This window comes from Furipterus horrens, unplaced genomic scaffold, assembly GCF_987537825.1.
Source record: "Furipterus horrens unplaced genomic scaffold, mFurHor1.1.pri manual_scaffold_4, whole genome shotgun sequence".
Lineage (NCBI taxonomy): Eukaryota > Metazoa > Chordata > Mammalia > Chiroptera > Furipteridae > Furipterus > Furipterus horrens.
Window position 1 is genome coordinate 110,058,895 of NW_028327174.1, and position 19,810 is coordinate 110,078,704.

The following is a 19,810-nucleotide window of genomic DNA, read 5'->3' on the forward strand; positions in this document are numbered from 1 at the left end:
AGAGGAGATAGCCAACCTAACAGACACAGAATTCAAAACACTGGTTATAAAGATGCTCCCAGGCTTGACAGATATGCTTCAGTACTGCAAACACGTAAGGGAAAAAGTGAAAGCTATGCTAAATGAAACGAATGAAAATCCACACAAAACCAAAGATGCTGAAGGGAAGAAAAACGAGGTTCAAATTAGTGATTTGGAACATAAGAAGGAATACAACAGTTAACCAGTACAGAATGAGGAAACAAGAATTGAAAAAAATGAGAAGAGGCCTATGGACCCTCTGTATATCCCCCTTGGAGAAGTGTTTGTTCAGGTCCTTTGCCCCACCTTTTACTTTTGAAAATACAATGGTTTATTTAGTCAGAGAGCCTCTGAAGGTACCTGGTTTCTGTTGAGTATAAAAAAAATGCAGTAATATAGCAACTGTACAGGGTACATGACAGGAAGACACAAGGCAGGGGGAGCAGGTAGTGGCAGGGAGAGCTTAGGGAAGGAAGCAGGGAGGGGTGCAAGCATAAGACTGGACCTTAGAACAGACAGTTCTGGCCTCTATCAACCTCTGGTACAGGCACAAAAACATACAGACACGCACACTCTCTGAGCCTAGGAGCCTCTGTAGTCCAGCTGACGAAGGGATCAGTCAGAGCCAAGTGTGGGGGGATCCGAGCATATGCAGAGACTGCATCCCCTCCCTTGACTCTGACCTGCAGGCCCACAATGTCTCCACTGTTCAACTATTCACCTAGAGGGTTCCACCTCGGGGCTTGGACACAAGGTCCAGCACAGGCAATGAGAAAGCAGAATTTGGCTAGAAGAGAAAACCTCCAGCCAACCCCTGCCCATCCCTGAAAGATAAAGAAGGAACAGAAGCAGGTGGCCATTGTAGGCCTCTGTCCATCCATGGTTACTCAGTTTCCCAGAGCAGGAGGGAGAAGATAAGATAGCCCTCAGCGCCAGGGCCAGAGACAGAAAGAAGGACATAATGGCTCTAGATGTCTCTGCCTCAGCTGGCTTCACTTTCTTGGGCCTGAAGCACATGCAGAGACTGGTGAGGTAGCCGTTGGAGAAGGCAAAGGTGGCCACGAAGAAGAAAAACCAGGCATCGTGCCTGAAGACCACAGCCAAGTGCTGGCGGGGATGGATGTTGCACAGCAACAGCAGGCGCACAAATACCAGCCCGGCCAGCACCAGGCGTGGCAGCCAGCAGCTGTCCTTCCCAGGCCACATGGTTATGGCTGTGAGGCTTTGGCTCAGCCAGTCGAAAACATTGAAAGTCAAGAAACAGGACATAGGAATGAAGTAGTGTCCCCAGGTGCTATTGCCTGCAATGCTGGACTTGACCTCAGCAGTAACGACAGGAATCACCCCAATGCTGACCATGAAGATGAAACAGATGGAGAGAGCTGGGACTATGATATTTTTGAGGATGGCTTGGATTGAGTGGCTTTTGTTGGTGGGCTGAGAGTTGGGGGCTGAAACTCCAGACTCCTCTTTGCCTGCTTTTGGCTCCTCTCCTTTACTAATGAGGTCCAACTTGGTCTCCTGCTCCCCAGGCCCTTCAAGCTTTAGCTACTGATAGTAGCAGAATGCCAGCTGGAGGCAGTCCCAGATGACAAATGATGGTCAAAACGATGACCCCACAAGCTGTGATAAAATAGCTGAAGGCACTTTCTGACAGCTCTGAGCCACTGGCAATGGCACACATCATGGCCACTGAGGCAAAGATGCCTGCCAGGCCCTGGCCACTCATGATGGGGGCCGGGTAGTTGGCAGGCAGGAGGCCAGCCAGACCAAACAGCCTGCTCTTCAGGATGGCCCAAATGAATTAATGACCATGATCTTGATCATGGTGAAGATGAAGACAGGCAGGGCATCCAGGTACACCTTTATCAAGGTAGCAGTAATCAGGAACACCAGCAGGATGGCCACCAGGCTGCCCAGGATCCGAATAGACTGGGGCGTCCTCTGGTGCAAGAAAGAACTGAGGCAGGTAAAGAGCAGCAGGGGCCGCATGGAACAAAAGGTCATGACATTGTTGAAGACAGCACTCAGAGAATTCTGCTCTGAAGGCGGTGCTGTGGGGGAAGCTGACACCTGAATGTCCCTGCTCAGTTCAGCAGTGACCAAGGACACATTCTGGGACTGTTCCAGGTGGTTTGTGAAATACTGAGTAGCTGTCACGAAAAAATTCCAGGGAAGCAGTGTCCCCAGACCTAGCATGAAGAAGATAAGCCAGATAGTTTTGTATAGGCTCCAGAGGTGCTGAAGTGGGAGGACCGGGGTGAGCCAAGGTGATGTGAAACAGAAGCAACCCTGAGGGAGGGGTAGTTCTGCCAGGTGTGCTCTAGAATCAGCAGGGCTACCAAATATCTCCCCATGGTGGTGGCAGGAGCCAGAATCTGCTGGTTGGCTGTCCTGAGGCTGGTGACTGGTTGTGATGGTGATGGTGATCTTGATTTTGGCTGGCTGACAGCTGTCTTCCTCTGAGGCTTGCAGATGCCCAGACTTGCCAGCAGAAAGGTCAGAGCAGAGGAGTTGTGGGTAGTCCCTGGGAGTCGGTCCTAGGTGCAGCTCAGGCAGCAGGCCTTGTCCATGGGCTTCCCTGTGAATGACGGGCGCTGAGATCTGCGCGCTCTTGCCAATTGCCGCGGCCGCAAAAGTGCTTTCAAAACCCTGCCCATTTTTCAATTGGGCTGTCTCCCTTCTTGCTGTTGAGATATGTAAGTTCTTTACATATTTTGGAAATCAATCCCTTGTCTGAGATATCATTGGCAAATATGTTTTCCTATATGGTTGGTTCCCTAATTACCTTGCTGAGGCTTTCTTTCGCTGAGCAGAAACTCTTTAGTTTAATGTAGTCCCATTTGTTTATTCTTTCCTTGATTTCCCTTGCCTTAGAAGACATATCAGTGAAAATACTGGTACATGGGATATCTGAAATTTTCCTATGTTTCTCGCTAGGACTTTTATGGTGTCACGGCTTACATTTAAGTCTTTGATCCATCTTGAGTTTATTCTGGTGTGTGGTGTAAGTTTGTGGTCTAGTTCCATTTTTTTTTGCACGTTCCTGTCCAGTTCTCCCAGCACCATTTGTGAAAAGGCTTTTATTACTCCATTTTATGCTCCTTCCCCCTTTGTTGAATATTAGTTGACCATATAGACCAGGGTTTATTTCTGAGCTCTCTATTCTGTTCCATTGATCCATATGTCTGTTCTTATGCCAGTACCAGGCTTTTGATTACAGTGGCTTTGTAGTAAGTTTGACATCAGGTATTGTGACTCCTACTGCTGCGTTCTTCTGTCTCAAGATTGCTATGGCTATTCAGGGTCTTTTTTTGTTCCATATAAATTTTTTAAGTATTTGTTCTAGGTCTGTGAAATATGTCATTGGTATTTTAATATGGCTTGCATTGAATCTGTAAATTGCTTTGGGTAGTATGGCCATTTTAATGATGTTGATTCTTCCCATCCATGAACATGGTATATGCTTCCATTTATTTGTATCTTTCTTAATTTCTTTCTTCAGTGTTACATAGTTTTCTGAGTACAGGTCTTTTATCTCTTCGGTTAAGTTTATTCCTAGGTATTTTATTTTTCTTGTTGCTATAGTAAATGGAATTTTTCTTTTTAGTTTCTATCTCTGATATTTTATTGTTGGAGTACAGAAATATCTTTGATTTCTGAATACTGACTTTGTACCTTGCTTTTTTGCCAAATTCACTTATGTTGAGTAGTTTTTTAGTGGAGTCTACAGGATTACCTATGTACACTATCATGTTGTTTGCAAATAATGACAGTGTTACTTCCTCCTTTCCAATTTGGATGCCTTTTATTTCTTTTTCTTGTCTGATGCTGTGGCTAGAACTTCCAACACTATGTTGAATAGGAGTGGAGAGAGTGGACATCCTTGTCTTGTTCCTGATCTCAGGGGGAATGCTTTCAGTTTTTTTCCATTGAGAATGATGTTGGCTTTCGTATATGGCCTTTATTATGTTGAGGTATGCTCCCTCTATTCCCATTTTGCTGAATGTTTTCATTATAATGGGTGTTGTGCTTTATCAAATGCTTTTTCAGCATCTATTGATATGATCATGTGATTTTTGTCTTTCATTTTGTTTATGCGTGTATTACGTTTATTGATTTGTGAATATTAAACCATCCTTGGATCCATGGGATGAATCCCAGCTGATCGTGGTGTATGAACTTTTTAATGTGTTGCTGGATCTGTTTTGACAATATATTGTTGAGGATTTTAGTATCTATGTTCATCAGCAATATTGGCTTGTAGTTTTTTCTTTGTTGTGTCTTTACCTGGTTTTTAAATTAGGGTAATACTGGCTTGAAATAGTTTTGAGAAGGGTAGATGTTATTTTCCCTAAATGTTTTGTAAAACTCACCTGTGAAGCCATCCGGTCCAGGGCTTTTGTATGCCAGAAGTTTTTGATTACTGTTTCAATTTCACTCTTTGTTTTCGGTCCACTCAGACTATCTATTTCTTGATTCAGTTCTGGAAGATTATATGTTTCTAGAAATTTGTCCATTTCATCTAGGTTGTTAAATTTATTGCCATACAGTTATCTGTATTAATTTATGATCCTTTGTATTTCTGTGACATCGGCCATGATTTCTCTTTTGTTTCTGATTTTGTTTATTTGGTTCACTCTCTTTTTTTTCCTGATGACCCTGGCTAAAGGCTTGTCAATTTTGTTTATCTTTCCAGAGAACCAGCTCCTACTTTTGTTGATCTTTTGAATTGTTTGTTTAGTCTCTGTCATTTAATTCTGCTCCAATCTTGATTTTCTTCCTTGTACTCATTCTGACCTTTGTTTCTTATTGTCGTGCTAGTTCTTGTAGACGTCGGGGTAGATCTTTTATTTGAAATACTTCTATCCTTTTCAGGTAGGCCTGTATTGCTATGAACTTTCCTCTCAGGACTGCTTTTGCTGTGTCCCATAGGTTTTGGGCTGTAGTGTGTTCATTATCTGTTTTTTCCAAAAACATCTTGATTTCTTCCTTGCTGTCATTGTTAACCCATTCATTATTTAATAGCATCTTATTCATTCTCCATGAGATTGAAGGACTTTGACTTTTTTCCTTGAGGTTGACTTCAAGTTTCAAGGCATTGTGATCTGAGAAAATGCCTGATATAATTTCAATTTTTGTGAATTTGTTGAGGCTTGTTTTGTGTCCTACCATGTGCTCTGTCTGTAAAAATGTTCCATGTGCACTTAAAAAGAACATATATTTTGCTTCATGGAGTGAGAAGTTCGATATATATCAATTAACTACATTTGGTCTAGAGTGTTGTCCAGTGCCTCAATATCCTTGGTATTTCTTTGCTTCAAAGATCTGTACATTGTTGATAATGGGGTGTTAAAGTCCCCTACTATGAGTGTGTTACGGTTGATATCTTTCTTGTAGTCTTCCAAGATTTTCCTTATGTATCTAGGTGCTCCTATGTTGGGTGCATATATGTTCACCAGGGTTATATCTTCTTGATGGATTGTCCCCTAAAGTATCATGAAATGACCTTGTCTTTTTTAATGGCCTTTGCTGTGAAATCTGTTTTGCCTGATATAAGCACTGCTACCCAAGTTTTTTTTTTGTTTGTTTGTTTCATGTCCATTTGCCTGGTATAGTTTTTTCCATCCCTTCACTTCCAGTCTGTGTAAGTCTTTTGTTTTAAGGTGTGTCTCTTGTAGACAGCATATATGTGGGTCATGGTTTTGTATCCATTCCGCTACCCTGTTTTTTGATTGAAGCATTTAATCCATTTATATTTAAGGATTTTATTGACAGGTATTTATGCATTTCCTTTTGTACCTGTGTTCCTCTCCCTCTCTTTTTCTTAAAGCATCTCTGGCAATGCTGGTTTGGTGGAGATGTATTCTTGTAGTCTTCTTTTGTTTGGAAAACTCCTTATTTCATCTTCCATTTTGAATGAGAGCCTTGCTGGGTAGAGTAGTCTTGGTTGTAGACCTTTGTTTTTCATTGCGTGAAATATATTTTGTCATTCCCTTCTGGATGTAGTGTTTCTATTGAGAAGTCAGTTGATAGTCTCATTGGAGCTCTCTTGCACGTTATTTGAGGTTTTCCCTTGCTGCCTTTAGGATTCTCTCTTTGTCTTTGAATGTTGCCATTTTAATTATGATGTGCCTTGGAGTGGGCCTTTTTGTGTTCATCTTCATTGGGACCTTCCGTGCTTCCTGGACTTGCATGGCTTTTCTCTCATCAAGGTAAGAAAATTTTGTCATTACTTTTTCAATCAGGTTTTCTATCCCATGTTCTTCTTCTCCTTCTTGTATCTCTATTGTTTCGTTTCATGTTTTTCTGCAATTCTCTTAAACCCTCTTCATTCTTTTTGAATCTTTTTTCATTTTGTTGTAATGTTTGGGAATTTTTTTCTATGTTGTTCTCTAACTCACTGATACTATCCTCTACTTCATTTAGTCTGCTTTTGATTGCTGGTACTGCGTTCATCAGTTCAGAAATTTTATTCTTCCTTTCTTCTTCCTGGTTCTTACTGATAGTTTCTATGTCCTTTTTTATGCTGGTGTAGTTCTCCAAAAGTTCCTTGTAGTTTCCCTGGAGTTCTTTGTAGTTCCCCTGGAGTTCGCTGTAGTTCCACTGGAGTTCGCTGTAGTTTTTTCTGAGTTTGTTAAGTTCACTGAGCTTCCTTATAACTGTTCTTTTTAATTCCATGTCCGATAGTTTGCTTACCTATGTTTCACCTAGCACTCTTTCTGGTAATTCCTTTTTTCCTTTCATTGGGAGGTTGTTTCTCTGTCTCCCCATGTTGAATGCTTCTTATTTGTTTTTATATCTTGGATTTGTCTGCTTTGATTTTCCATCTTCGTGGTATAAGATTCTGTATAGGAGGCCTGGGGGATTCAGTGGTGCAGTCTCTTTGATCTCCTGAGCATGATGCTCTTGGGACGCGCTTTATACCATTTGTTTATGCTGTCTGGTTGTATTTCATTTACTCTTTGGTGGATCCTTACCTCTGGCTAGTTGATTGAGAGTCACTCTGCCCACCTTGTGTTGAGTTCTTTTGTGGAGATGCTGTTAAAACATAAACACACAACCCAGGCAAGAAACCCACACCCTCAAAAATACCCCCCCCCCACAATCACACTATCAGTAGCAAATGAGCCAGTATTAATATAGATGTAAAGAGATTAAGACTATTATAATATAGAAGAAACAGATAGTTATTTTAACTGAAATAAAGATGATTTTTGAGAGGGAAAATAGTAGAATAATAATACTAGCAAGTAGGGTCAAAGCTATGAGAGCCAGTAAGTATTATTAACATTGTATGTTGAAAAAGGGAAGGAAGAATGCAGAATGAAGTGAGAAAGTGAAAGTGTATAGTATTAGGTTTATATAGCAATTATATGTTATATATTTAGTGAGAGAGGGAGGATAAACGAAACCAACAAAAAAATTAAAGGAGGGAGATAAGGTAGGAAACATATTAAAGAAAGAGGATTTTCCCAGTATAACCTTTGGGCACTGTCTTCTTTTTCTGGATCTGCCCCTGGTCAAAATTCCATGGGTGTGAAATCTTTTCTGGCTGGCTGGCTGTGAGGAGATCTAGCTGGATTCTAAGGCTGCTATTCTCTCACTGGTGTGCCTGTTGCAGCTTTCTGCTGTGAGGCACACTGAGGTTGAGTCCCCCTCACTGGTCCTGTGGCACCCTCCAGCACTTCCCAGGCTTGTCTAGCAATGCTTCTCTGCTGTCGAGTCAGTGTGCATGCCCATAGTCCCTGCCTGGCCTTGGGTCCTGTCTGTGTTCCTCCTCCAAAAGTCTTTGTGTTGCCTCCAAGCTGCAGCACCGGCCTGTGTCCCTGCCTGGCAGAGTCTTGTTGTGCACCTGTGCTCAAAGAGTTGCCTGCCTGGGGTTTCTGCCGAGTCTTGGGTTCTGCTGCAGCTTTCCCTTACGGTCCCCTCTCCACAGCTCAGTTCTGCATTTATTGTTTGGTGGAGCCTTGGTGTGCACGGGTGTGTAGGTGCAGTGTTGCCTGCCAGGGGTCCCCACCTAGTCTGGTTTTTTTCTGCAGCTTTCCCATGTGGGCCCCTCTCTGCGGCTCACTTCTGTGTCTTTATTTGGTGGAGCCCTGATGCAAGCGCCCCCAGGTGCAGGGTCCCCACCAAGATTCAGTTCCCATAGTTTCTCACAATCTGGGCTGTTCTCTGTCTTCCCACACCTCTGGCTGTTTCAACCAAACCTTCTTGCTGACTCCCTCTGGGACTTTGCTGGTCAAGGCACCTATCGCAGGGGGAAGATTCAAAGCAGATCTTGGCTAATGCGCCAGTCAGCAGCTGCCCCTTTCAGGTACGGTGCAGCAGAGGGGCCAGGCTGGGAAGCCCAGCGACTATGCTTGGAGAGTACGGGCCGAGTTTTCTGCCCTCTTTAATGCTGCTACCACACTCCCGTCCCTGTTTGCCCTCTCTGAAATCCGCAATCACTCACTCCACTCCTTGTTTGTACTCCAAGTCCTTACACGATGGGAACAAGCAGACCATGTCTTATAATTTATATTCAGTATGTTTAAAAGGATTTATTTATTTATTTATTTATTTATTTATTTACTTACTTACTTACTAGAGAGAGGGAAAGGGAGTGAGAAAGAAAGGGACAGAAACATCGATGTGAGAGAGAAACATTGATCGACTGCCTCTTACATGCATTCCCCCTGGGGATTGATCCCACAGCTTAGGCTTGTGCCCTGACCAGGAACAGAACCCGCGACCTTTTGCTTTGTGAGATGCAGCCCAATCAACTGAGCCACACTGGTTAGGGCTATATTGAGTACATTTTTGAGGATGGTATTATATTGAGAATTCTGCTCATGTTTAAAAAATACATAACTATGAATTACAATTTCCTTTTTTAATAATGAATGGGGCATAACATGTTTTTATTTTGAGAATATAAAGAATTTACTACCATAGTGTTTTCCACAGTGGCTGCAACAGTCTGCATTCCCACCAACAGTGCACTAGGGATCCCTTTTCTCCATATCCTCACCAACACTTGTTGTTTGTTGATTTTTTTATAATAGCCATTCTGAGCAGTGTGAGTTCACATCTCATTGTGGTTTTAATTTGCATCTCTGATGGCTAGTGATGTTGAGATTTCTTTCATATGCCTATGGGCCATCAGTATGTCCACCTTTAAGAGGTGTCTGTTCAGGTCTTTTGCTGATGTTTTAATTGGACGGTCTGTCTTCTTGGTGTTGAATTATTTAAGTTCTTTATATATTTTGGAGATCAAATCGTTGTCTGAGGTATCAAAGGTAAATGCTTCCCCATACAGCTGATTCCATTTTCAACTTGCTGATGTTTTCTTTCATTAAGCAGAAACTCTTTTGTTTGATGTAGTCCCATCTGTTTATCCTTTCCTTTATTTCCCTTGCCCTAGAAGATATATTGACAAAAATATTGCTATGTTGGATATCTGAAATTTTACTGCCTATGTTTTCCTCTATGATGTTTATGGTGTCACATCTTATGTTTAAGTCTTTTATTCATCTTGAGTTTATTCTGGTATATGGTGTAAGCTGGTAGTCCAGTTTCATTTTTTTGCATGTCCCAGTCCAGTTATTCCAGCACCATTTGTTGTAGAGGATATTTTCACTCGATTTTAAGTTCCTTCCCCCTTTCTAAAGTATTAGTTGACCATAGAGAACTAAGTTTATTTCTGGGCTCTCTATTCTGTTCTATTGATCTATATGTCTGTTGTTATTCCAGTACCAGGCAGTTTTGATTACAGTGGTCTTGTAGTATAGTTTGAGATTAGATATTGTGATTTCTCCTACTGCGTTCTTCCTCAAGATTGCTGTGGTTATTCGGGTACCTTTTTGTTGTATATAAATTTTTGAAGTATTTGTTCTAGGCCTGTGAAATATGCCATTGGTATTTTAATAGGAATTGTGTTGAATCTGTAAATTGCTTTGGGTAGAATGCATTTTAATGATGTTGATTTTTCCTATCCATGAACATGGTATATGCTTCCATTTATTTGTATCTTCCTTAATTTCTTCCTCAGTGTTCTATGGTTTTCCGAGTACAAGTCTTTTACTTCCTTGGTTAAGTTTATTCCTAAGTATTTTACTTTTCTTGTTGCTATAGTAATTGGGTTATTTTTTCCAGTTTCTATCTGTGATATTTTATTGTTGGTGTACAGAAACACCTTTGATTTCTGAATATTGGCTTTATACCCTGCTATTTTGCCGAATACACTTCTTAGGTTAAGTAGTTTTTTAGCAGAGTCAATAGGGTTTTCTATGTAGAGTAGCATGTCATCTGCAAATAATGATAGTTTTACTCCTTCTCTTCCAATTTGGATGCCACTTATTTCTTTTCTTTTCTGATCACTGTGGCTAGAACTTCTAAAATTATGTTGAATAGGAGTGGAGAGAGTGGACATCTTGTCTTGTTCCTGATCTTAGGGGGAATTCTTTCAGCTTTTGCCCACTGAGTATGATGTTGGCTGTAGGTTTCTCATACAAGGACTTCATTATGTTAAGATATGCTTGCTCTATTCCCACTTTGCTGAGTGTTTTCATTATAAATGAATGTTGTACTATACCAAATGCCTTTTCAGCATCTGTTGATATGTTCATGTGATTTTTATCTTTCATTTTTTATGTGGTGTATTATGTTTATTAATATGTGAATATTAAGCCATGCTTGTATCCCTGGGAAGATTCCCACTTGATCGTGGTGTACGATCTTTTTAATGTGTTACTGGATCCAGTTTGCCAATATTTTGTTGAGGATTTTATCATCTACGTTCATTAGGGATATTTGCCTGTATTTTTCTTTCTTTTTTTTAAAGTATATTTTATGATTATGTTGTTACAGTAGTTCCAATTTTTCCCCCCTTTGCTCCACTCTGCCCAGTACCCCCATTCTGTACAGCATCCCACCCCCTTATTTCACGACCATGGGCCACGCATGTAAGTTCTTTGGCTTCACCCTTTCCTATATTATTCTTAATTTCCTCCTGTCTATGTTTACCAACTAATTATGCTTCTTAATCCCTGCACCATTTCCCCATTTCTCCCCCTTGCCCCTACCAGCTGATAACCCTCCAAATGATCCCCATACCTATCAATCTGTTCTTATTCTGGTTTGCCTAGTTGGATTCTGTTTTTATTTTTTAGATTCAGTTGTTTATAGTTGTGAGTTTGTTGTCATTTTAGTGTTCACAGTTTTGATCTTCTTCATCTTAAATAAGTCCCTTTAACATTTTATATAATAATGACTTGCTGATAATGAACTTTTAGCTTTACTTCATCTTGGAAGCACTTGATCTGCCCTTTAGTTCTAAATGAAAGCTTCACTGGATAGAGGAATCTTGGTTGTAAATCCTTGCTTTCCATCACATTGTATACTGCTTGCCAGTCCCTTCTTGCCTGTAAAGTTTGAGAAATCAGCTGATAGTCGTCTTATAGGCACCCCTTTGTAGGTAACGCTCTGCTTTTCTCTTGCTGCTTTTAAGATTCTCTTTTTATCTTTCACCTTTGGCATTTGAATGATGATGTGTCTTGGTGTGGTCCTCTTTGGGTCTACCTTGTTTGGGACTCTTTGTGGTTCCTGTACTTGTATGTCTATTTTCTTTGCCAAATTTGGGAAGTTCTCCATTATTTTTTCACATAAGCTTTCCATTTCTTGCTTCCTTTTTTCCTTTTGGCACCCCTATGATTCAGAGGTTGGCACATTTAAAGTTGTCCCAGAGGATCGTCTGCCTCTCCTCATTTATTTCAATTCTTGTTTCCTCATTCTGTACTGGTTGACTTTCATCCTTCCTTATGTTCCAAATCATTAATTGGAAACCTGGTTTCCTTCCTTTCACCATTTGTTTTGTGTAGATCTTCCTTCATTTCACTTCTTCCCTTATATGTTTGCCATACTTAAGCATATCTGTCAAGCCTGTGTGCATCGCTTTCACCAGTGTTTTGAACTCTGTATCTGTTAAGTTGGCTATCTCCTCGTCGCTTCATTCTCCCACTGGGACCTTGATCCGTTTCCTATTTTGGGCCATACTTCCCTGTCTTCTCATCTTGACAGGCTCTTGTGTTTGTCTGCCTCTGTGTCTTAGGGAGAGATATTGCTCCTGTTAGGTTGTAAGGGGCAGAGCCTTAGGGATTTGTTAGTAGAAGGTGGCCTGTTTCACCATATTGTGGTGCTGTATGTGGGAGAGGGGTCCGAGAGGGAACAATGCCGCCTGCTCAGCACTCGACCTTCTCGTAGGCACATCTGCCACGTTTGTATGGGACTGGCACCTTTCTAGCTGCTGCCCTGGCCATTGTTCCCAGAGTGGGTGGGTCTGCAGATGTTCTAGGTCCATGGGGTCCTCTAAACAAGCAGACTTTGCTGACAGACCGGCAGTTTCTGCCTCCACCCCAACCCCCACTGGTTTGCACAGTCAGAATCAATGAGGCTTGATTTTTCTCAGCGCTGGGACCGTTAGCTGTTGCGTCTGCTGAGGAGCTGGGAATGCTCCCCCGGTGTCCCTCCAGACTTTAAAAAATCTGTAACTGCGCTTTCTGCCAACCTGACGCTGCTGCTGCTGCTGCCGCTACCACTACACTGTGTCCTCTCCACCCCGTCTCCGCCCCTCCTACCTATCTGGATTAGTATTTCCTCTTTATATCTTTGTTTGTTAGACATCCTTGCAGCCTGGCATTCTGGAACTTCTGGTTAACTCTAGTTTTGCTGTAGTTGTATTCCTTCGTAGTTGTGGAGGGACCCAGCGTGTCTGTCTAGGCTTCCATCTTGGCCGGTAGTCCAGTATTTTTCTTTCTTTGTTGTGTCTTGACCTGCTTTTGGAATTAGGGTAATACTGTCCTCATAAAAAAAGTTTGGAAGTCTTCCCTCTTCTTACATTTTTTGGAATTGTATGAGTAGCATAGGAGCTCGTTCTTATGTAAATGTTTGGTAAAATTCACTTGTGAAGCCATGTAGTCCAGGGCTTTTGTGTGCCAGGAGATTTTTTAATTAATGCTTCAATTTCACTAGTTGTTATTGGTCTATTCAGGCTTTCTGCTTCTCCTTGATTCAGTTTTGGAAGATTATGTCTCCAGAAATTTTCCATTTCCCCCAGGTTGTCAAATTTCTTGTCATATAGATGTTCGTAGTAATTTCTTACAACCCTTTGTAACCCCATGGTATTGGTTATCATTTCTCCTTTTTCATTTCTGATTTTACTTATTTAGGTCTTCTCTTTTTTCCTGATAAGTCTGGTTAAAGGCTTATTGGTATTGTTTATCTTTTCAAAGAAGCTGCTCCTGGTTTTATTGATCTTTTGAATTGTTTGTTTAGTCTCTTCATCACTCAATTCTGCTCTGATCTTGATGACTTCCTTCCTTCTACTTGTTCTGGACTTTGTTTGCTGTTGTTGCTCTAGTTCTTGTAGCTGTAGGGTTAGGTTTTTTATTTCAGAATCTTCTATAGGTTTTAGGTATTGCTATGCACTTCCCTTTCAGGACAGCCTTTGCTGTGTTACACCCATTTTTGGCTGTTGTATGTTCTTTATTATTTGTTTCCAGAAAACTTTTTATTTTTATTCTTTTAAATGTTTATGCTATTACAGTTGTCCTAATTCTTTTTCCTTTGTTCCTCCCCAACCAGTGAACCCCTCCCTCCAGTTGTCCCCCCTTAGTCCATGTCCACTGGTTTTGCATATAGTTCTTATCAACATCTTCCTGTCTACTCCACTCCCTCCTGCTATGCTTAATTCCTGTACCATCTCCCTCCCTTTCCTGCCTTCCCCCTCCCCACTGACCTCCCCCTAAAATGTTCCCCATACCTATAATGCTTTTAGCACTCTTGTTGCCTACTTAGTATGCCTTTGTTTCAATTCCCTAGCTTCTGTTGTTGTCGTGATGCAGTTTTCATTTTAATGTTCATAGTTTTGATCCTCCTTCTTCTAAACAAGTCCCTTTAACATCTCATATAACAGTGGTTTGGATCTGATGAACTCCTTCAGTTTTACTTTGTCTTGGAAGCACTTTCTCTGCCCATCTATTCTGAATTGACAGCCTCGTGGGATAGAATCATCGTGGTTGTAGGTTTTTGCTTTTCATCCCTTTGAATATTTCTTGCCAATTCCTTCTTGCTTGCAGAGTTTCTTTTGAGAAATCAGCTGATAGTTTTATTGGGACCCTTTTGTATGTAATTCTCTCTCACTGCTTTTAAGACTCTCTCTCTATCCTTAATTTTTGACATTTTCATTATAATGTGTTGGTTTGGCTGTCCCTGGGTCCAGTTTTTTTGGAACTCTCTGTGCTTCCTAGATCTGTAAGTCTATTTCCTTTCCAAAGTTAGGAAAGTTTTGTTTCATTAGTTTTTCACATAAGTTTTCAATTTCTCGTTCTTCTTCTTCACCTTCTGGCACCCCTGTGATTCGGATGTTGGCACACTTATATCTGTCTGATAAGTTAGTGAGCCTGTCCTCATTTTCCTCACTTCTTGTTTCCTCTTTCTGCACTGGTTGTTTTTTTTTTTTTTTGTCACTATATTCCGAATTGTTGATTTGATCCCTGGTTTTTGTTCCCTCACCACTAGTTTTGTATGTGTTTTTGTTCATTTCAGCAGGACTAGCCTTCATTCCTTTCCCGTCTTAAGATCTGCTGTTAGGTCTGTAAGCATTTTTATAACCAAAGCTCTGAACCGAGCCTCAGAAAGATTTCCTACCTGCTGAGCCATTAGATTAGATATTTGCTGTCTGATCAGCTGCATCACCAGAATCTCTGTCATGATCTGTGCCATCCTGGCCGTTTTGTGTTTACCTTTGCTTCCTGGGCAGGGCTGTCACACGTCCTACGTTATAGGGGGCGTAGCACCATGCACTCGTCACAACCAGGTGACCCACCTCAGCATGCTGTGGCATTTTCTGCGGGGTTGCTGGTCCAAGATGGATTCCTGCCGTTCACTCTCTGCTGATAGATCAGGAGCCTCCTCCTCTGTCCCCACCACCTCTGGGCCTCACAGTTTAAGGCAATGGAGGTCTGCCTTCCCCGGCTTTGGAATTGCAAGCTGACCGGTCTGGTCAGCAGCCGGGGGTGCTCCCCAGGCGCTTCTCACTTTCCCCTAAATACGGGTGACTATGCTTACCACTGTCCTGCCGCCGTCGCTGCTGCTGCCACGGACAGCAGAGCTTGAACTCTCCTTCCTGGCTTCTCCCCTCCTACCTATCTGGACGAGCACCACTTCTTTATAACTTCATACATTGAACTTCATTTATTTTCTGGAACTTCTGGTTATTTCTGGTTTTGAGGTAGTTGTATACCTTCTTAGTTCTGGAGGGAGATGGAACATGTCAATCTTGGCCTCCATCTTGGCTGGATGTCTCCTGTGTTTGTTTGCTTTCATGTTCCAGGGAGAGCTGTTGCTCCTACTACGTTGTAAGGGGTGGAGCCTTAGATATTCATCAGTAACTGGCGACCTGTTTCACCATGTTGTGGCGCTGTATGTGGGGGAGGGGTCTGAGAAGGAACAATGCTGCTTTCCCAGCACTCACCTTTTTCAAAGCACCTCTCCCATTTCTGCACCAGACTGTAGACCCTCTTGCTGCTGCCCTGGCTGTTGTTCCCAGAGTGGGTGGGTCTGCGGATGTTTTAGGTCCATGGGGGCCCTTTAAGAAAGCGGACTCTGCTGAGTGACCAGCAGTTTCTGGTGCTGGGACAGTGATCTGTGAGGTCCAGTGAGGACCTGCAACACTCCCAGGTGTCCCTCCTGACTTTTTAAAATGTGTACCTGCGCTTTCCGCTGGCCTCCTGCTGTTGCCGGTTCTGCCACTACCACACCCTGTCCTCTCTGCTCCCGTCCCCGCCCCCCCACCGTACCTGTCTGGATGAGTATTTATTCTTTATATCTTTGTTTGCTGGACTTCCATGCACTTTGATTTTCTGGAACTTCTGGTTGTTTCTAGTATTGAGGTAGCTGCAATCTTTCTTAGTTGTGGAGGGAGACATAGGATGTCTGTTTATTCCTCCATCTTGGCTGGAAGTCCCTCCAGATACCTTTTTATTTGTTCCTTGAAGTCACTGTTACCTCATTCAATATTTAATAGGATGTTATTCATTCTCCGTGAATTTGAATGGTTGAGTTTTTTGGTTGAGGTTGGTTCCAGTTTCAAGCTGTTGTGATCTGAGAAGATGCTTTATATAATTTCAGTTTTCGTGAATTTGTTTAGGTTTCTTTTGTGTCCTACCATGTGGTCTATCTTTGAAAATGTTCCATGTGCACTTGAAAAGAATGTATATTTTGTTTCTTTACGGTGAAAGATTCTATATATATCGACTAAGTCCACTGGATCTAGAATGTTATTCAATGCCTCAATATCCTTCGTGTTTCTTTGCTTGGAAGGTATGTCCATTGTTGACAAAGGGGTGTAAAACTCGCCTAGTATAAGTGTGTGGCTGTTGATAACCTTCTTGTAGTCTTCCAAGGTTTTCCTTATATATCTAGGTGCTCCTATGTTGGGTGCATATATGTTTACCAGGGTTATATCTTCTTGATGGATTGTTCCTTTAAGTATCACGAAATGTCCTTCTTTGTCTCTTTTTATGGCCTTTGTTGGAAAACCTATCTTGTCTGATATGTTTTACTACCCCAAATCTTTATTCATGTCCAATTGCTTGAAATAGTTTTTCCATCCTTTCACTTTCAGTTAGTGTAGATCTTTTGATGTGAGGTGGGTCTCTTGTAGACAGCATATATGTGGGTCATGTTTTCGTATCCATTCCACCACCCTATATCTTTTTATTGGAGCATTTAATCCATTTACATTTAAGGTTATTATTGATAGGTACTTATTAACTGTGATTTTTTTCCCTTTGCACCTGTGCTCCCTGTGTCTTTTTTCTCCTTCTGCTTTAGCATTCTCCCTAGCATCTCTTCAAATGCTGGTTTGGTGCAGATGTATTCTTTTAGTCTTCCCTTGTGTGGTAAAATACTCATTTCACCTTCCATTTTGAAAGAGCCTTGCTGGGTAGAGTATTCTTGGTGGGAAGCCTTTTTTTTTTTTTTTTTTTTTTTTTTTTAAATTTCTTGAAGTGTTTTTTGCCATTGTCTTCTTGTTTGTAGTTTCTTTTGAGAATTCAGCTGATAGACTTATTGGAGCTCCCTTGTATGTCATTTAGTGTTTTTCTCTTTCTCCCTTTAGGATTCTCTCTTTGTCTTTGAATACTTCCATTTTAATTATGATGTGTCTTCGAATGGGCCTCCTTGGTTTCATGTTCATTGGGACTCTCTGTGCTTCCTGTGCTTTTGAGACTTTCTCTCATAATATTCGGCAAGTTCTCTGTCATTACTTTTTCGAACAGGTTTTCTATCCCTTGCTCCTCTTCTTCTCATTATGGTATTATATTCCCTATGATATTGATATTATTATGTTTCATGTTGTCCTGCAGCTTTTTAAAACCCTCTTCATTCTTTTTCCTTCTTTTTTCATGTTTTTGCACTGTCTGGGAATTTTCTTCTATATTGCCCGGTAGCTCACTGATCCGATCCTCTGCCTCATTTAGCCTGCTTTTGATTCCTTCTACTGTGTTCTTTGGTTCAGAAATTGTTTTCTTCATTTCTTCCTGGCTTGTTGATAGCTTCTATGCCCTTTTTAATCGTGGTGTATTTCTCAGTAACTTCCTTGTAGCTGCTCTGGAGTTCACTGTAGTTTTCTCTGAGTCTGTTGAGGTCATTGAGCTTCCTTATTACCATCGTTTTGAATTCCATGTATGAGAGTTTGCTTGCTACTATTTCATCTATCCCTCCTTCTAGGAATTCCTCTTTCCTTTCAATGGGGTGTTGTTTCTTTGTTTCCCCATTTTATGTGGCTCTTCTTGTTTGTTTCCGCTTCCTAGATTGATCTGCTTTGACTTCCTGCTTTCCTGTTATGACTTTCTGTGGTAGGAGTTCTGTGGGATTTGGTGGTGCAGACTCCTTGATCTCTTGAATTTGATGCTCTTGGGATGCACCTTATGCTGTTTTTTTTTTTGGCTGTCTGTTAGTATTTTGGTTTTGGTTGCTGTTGTGTTGCTCTTTGGTGGGTATTTCCCGCCAGCTAGCTGACTGAGAGTCATTCCGCCCACCTCTACCTGTAAACAGTTGTTGAGCTGCTGCTAAAACAAGGCCACCTACCCAGGCAAAAACCTCATACCCACAAAGATATCTCCTACCTTCAATCACCATAGCAACTGCAAATGAGCCAGTATTAATAAAGATGTAAAGAGATTAAGACAATTGTGAGAAAGGAAAAACAAATAAGAGTTGACTGACTGAAAGAAAAATTATTTTAGATAGGGGTGGAGAAGACCAATAATAGTAGCGTGTAGGGCCAAGGAAATGAGAGAAAGAAAGTAAAATTTATATTGTATATAAACAATGGAGGGAAGAAGATGGAATGAATTGAGAGAGGAAGCATGTTGTATTAGGTTTAAACAGAAATCATTTAAAAAAATAGTGTATGTGAGAGAAGACACACACACAAAAATAAGGAAGATGAATAAGAAAAAAAAAGGCATCAAATTAGAGAAAAAGTTTCACCACAGCACTAACAAGAACCTATGAGCTAACATCAATATAGGTGGGATAGGAGTAAGAGGTAAAAAAGAAAGAAAGAGAAGCTTAAGAGACTCATGGAGAAAAGGGAAGTGATTTAGACATGATAGAGGGAGAAGGCATACTTAGAGTAAGGAATGAAAACCAGGATATGAAAGCGAAAAAATTCAAATTCAAAATGAAAGAAGGAAAAGGGCTGGAGTTAAGGTACAAATGGATTAGGAGTGGGGAATGATAAGATTTGAGACTTGAAATACAAGAATACTGAAGATCTATGAATAAAGTTGTAATGTCACAGAATGATCAAGGTGGAGAGAGAGTAAGTGTACTTTATGATGGGAAAAACAATGAGAGGTGACTAATGGCAAGAAAAATGGTATGGTGATGGTGGAGAGGTGAGAAATAATGAGTGCAGATTGGAAACTAGTTGTAGTAAGAGAAAAGATAGAATTTAAAACAAAAGAGGAGGAAATCAGATGATAAAATTGAGAAAAGGGAGGCGCAATATATGAGATATAAAATAAACTATAATATAAAGACTAGGTACTTATAATGCATATAATGGGAAGACAAAAAAATGACCGTTGAAAGAATAAGCAGAAGACAACTCCTGTAGAAGGAAGATCACAGTGGAATTTGTCTCTGTAGTATCAGGATTTTCCCTTTCTTCTCTTTCTGGATCTGTCCTGGTTGACCTTAGAATGTGTCCAAGACTGGATCTAGGCAGCCTGATTAAGACTATCAGTACTCTTCTGCCTGTGTCTCTCTCTTTTGCTTTTTTTATTCTAGCCACTCTGTAATCCACAGTCAGGCTTAAGCACCATGGGGCAGGGCTGAGTACTTTCTACAGGAGGGGCAGCTTCCCTTCTGGATGTTGTCACTTGGATAGTAGTGATCTGCTTAAACGACTTCTCCTGAAGCACTGGGAAAAAGTCTGCACTGGGGTCTGTTCTGTCATCTCCCCACTCTCTTTCACTTACACCACCGCCCCAATCTCAGCTTACGCGTCTCCAGACACTTCACCCTACCTCTGCCAGAGCCTGGAGCAAGTGTGTACTCCCCTTAAGAATCTTGCTGCGCCTCCAGCCGTTCCTCCCAGGTGGGTGAAAACAAATGAACAAACAGAAGAAACGTTGTTTTATATCTCTTAGAGCCAGACCCCACCTGGTTTATTCTCAGCTCTGCCTGCAGGTCCAGCCTGAGTTTCAGCCCCCACACCTCTTAGGGAAAATCTTCC

At 41.4% G+C, this 19,810-nt stretch overlaps 1 protein-coding gene across 5 annotated transcripts in view; it reads right to left on the bottom strand.

The window, feature by feature from the left end:
* The window catches only part of MICU2 (mitochondrial calcium uptake 2), a 184,215-nt gene that overhangs the window by 61,445 nt on the left and 102,960 nt on the right, over positions 1-19,810 (bottom strand). The window lies entirely within an intron of this gene.